The sequence below is a fragment of the Mobula birostris genome, chromosome 11, assembly GCF_030028105.1.
Source record: "Mobula birostris isolate sMobBir1 chromosome 11, sMobBir1.hap1, whole genome shotgun sequence".
In the NCBI taxonomy this organism is placed as follows: Eukaryota; Metazoa; Chordata; class Chondrichthyes; order Myliobatiformes; family Myliobatidae; genus Mobula; species Mobula birostris.
In genome coordinates, this window is record NC_092380.1 from 63,205,063 (window position 1) to 63,208,041 (window position 2,979).

A 2,979-nucleotide genomic window follows, 5' to 3' on the forward strand; every position below is an offset into this window, starting at 1 on the left:
GGACAGGAGATCCGGGAAGAAAGACGGGGGGGGACCCAGAGGATGGGCAAGAGGTACATTCAGAGGGACAGAGGGAGAAAAAGGAGAGTGAGAGAAAGAATGTGTGCATAAAAATAAGTAACAGATGGGGTACGAGGGGGAGGTGGGGACTTAGCGGAAGTTGATGGCGTGAACATCGACTTCTCTAACTTCCACTAAGGCCCCACCTCCCCCTCGTACCCCATCTGTTACTTATTTTATGCACACATTCTTTCTCTCACTCTCCTTTTTCTCCCTCTGTCCCTCTGAATGTACCTCTTGCCCATCCTCTGGGTCCCCTCCCCCCCCCCCGTCTTTCTTCCCGGACCTCCTGTCCCATGATCCTCTCGTATCCCTTTTGCCTATCACCTGTCCAGCTCTTGGCTCTATCCCTCCCCCCTCCTGTCTTCTCCTATCATTTTGGATCTCCCCCTCCCCCTCCAACTTTCAAATCCCTTACTCACTCTTCCTTCAGTTAGTCCCGACGAAGGGTCTCGGCCTGAAACGTCGACTGCACCTCTTCCTACAGATGCTGCCTGGCCTGCTGCGTTCACCAGCAACTTTGATGTGTGTTGCTGAGATACTAGTATAAGTTTTCAGGGGTACGCAAGTTAATAACACCGCTGTTTTTATTTCCTAGTTTTTTACATTTGGGGAATATTGGATTTTAAAGGGGGGAGAAGTGTTGTAATGTGAGCATTATTAAGAGTAAGTTAATACTAATTAGGATAATAGGGGGTTTCACTTCCGGTGGGCTTTTTACATAGTGTTCCTGCCATGCCGTACGGGTTGTAAAAGCCTCTGTATATACATATTGGTTTTGACGTTCCAGATAAAGTGGTTTCTTTGGGCATGAAGTAGTCAAGTGTGCCTTTTTAAGGTAGAAGTTACCATACACACAAACCGGGATTTGGGTGGGCGAGACATCCCAAGCTCACGGATTTGGCGGGTCCAAAGTTGTACACGTCCCTGATATACAAAGGTGGGTTTATCGCCGCTGAATCCAGTGGCTGCGAGCAAGGAGCTAGCGAGCCGGTTTTCCAGAAACGCCCAGAAAAGGGCTGGCGGGAGGGGGTTAGTGAACACAGATGGAAATAAGATACCACATGAATCATGAGACATAGGGGAAATAAAACCTTGTGTGGAAAAAGAAGTAAACAGCTTGTTGAATAATGCCACTCAAAGCAATCTAATGCCATTGATACTGCTTCAGCTGCACATTTTATCTGCTGTACATTCTTGTCCATTTGATTTTTTTTGTAAGATAACTGTATTTAACTACTAGGCTGACAATCTTTATAGGACACTGCACCTCACAAGTCTCAAAGACTCTCTGGTACTGTTTTTCTCAATTCCCTTCCCCCAGAAATCCAAGATGGCAGTTATCTGTGTTATCTTCATTACCTTTCTATGGTGTGGAGTCCTGTTGCACTCCCCAGGTGCGATCCTGAAACAGAATCCAAACTATTTTAAGGTACTATTATAAACACTAGAAAGTCTGCAGATACTGGAAATCCAGAGCAACACAAACAAAATGCTGGAGGAACTTAGCAGGTCAGGTAACATCTATAAAAACGAATAAACAGTCGACCATTTGAGCCGAGACCCTTCTTCAGGACTGGAAAGGAAGCGGGGAACACTGTCCTTTAAGCTACTGTTGGTGCATTGATAACAATAGGTGAGGATCATCCAAATGGAATGCTTTCTACGGTGCATCAATAACAATTCGTGAGGATCAATCTGGATACACCAGATTTCTTTAGCCTCCCGAGGAAGTAGAAGCGTTGGTGAACCTTCTTGGCCATGGTGTCGCCATAGTTGGCCAGGACAGGCTATTTTTACGGCCGATGATCACTCAAGAATTTGAAGCTCTCAACTCTCTCAACCTCAGCAATATTGATGTAGACTGGTGCATGTGAACCTCTGTCTTCAGCAGTGTAAGAATCTCCAGTCTCCTTAATCATGTGGCCAACCAGGAGTACAGCCTAACAAAGAACACCCAAAATAAACAACCCCATTAAGATGGAAGAGTGATAGAGTTTTTCTTTGTAACTAATCCCTCCTGTGGCTGATGTGCGCAAATGTCTTTATGCCACCAGCTTATTCCCTGCCAGTTGACTCTGCTGATACCGAAAAATCAATATTGTAGCTTGTCAGGTCACCTGGGGAAAGGGGACAGAGGCTCACTGTGGTCTAGAACAAGCAAGATAAACATAGCTAACAGTAACTAGTTAACATCATGGTCCATCCAATTGATGGCCCTTCATTCACCCAAGTTTCTGATCTCTGCTGCATCATTTTTGGTAAATGCTCATTACAGGTCAATAATTTCTCTCAAGCTAAGAATGTGAATTTAAGCGAGAGAGAGACTGGGCTATCTTTTTTTTGTTAGCTGGAAGAGAGAGGCAGAAATATAAAATCAACTGGCAATTCAAGTCTTTTCCAGTAGTTTAGTAAGCAAGCATAATGGGAAAAATATTTTAAATTATCATTTCCTTTGGATGTGGAAAGCTTTTCTAATCAGCTATTTTCCAGCTTAGTTAGCCGCATAACTCGCAATTCTGTTAAACACTGGGGAAAACTTGACCTTTTTTTGAGGATTTCTTTTTCTCTTATTCTGATGTACCGCTGCAGCAACATCAATTGATTTAATGTTTTTGGGATAAACACGTTATCTTTATCATCTGGGACAGAATAAACTAAACCAAGGTTTTTATTTGGAAATGTATTTTCTTTGAAATGCTGGAATTCAGAAATATTTCCTCGATGACAGTTTGTCATGCATCACAACCAGTGATGTAACAATCTTTATGTAACAATCACGGTGATTTTTTTACCCTGATAATGTAATAAAGGTATGTTCTGTCACTGTAGCTGCCCTGCTCCAATTCACTGACGATGTCACAGAAGTACAAAATACAACACTGTAGTGGTAACATCTGTAGTTGTAAACAAAGGAAG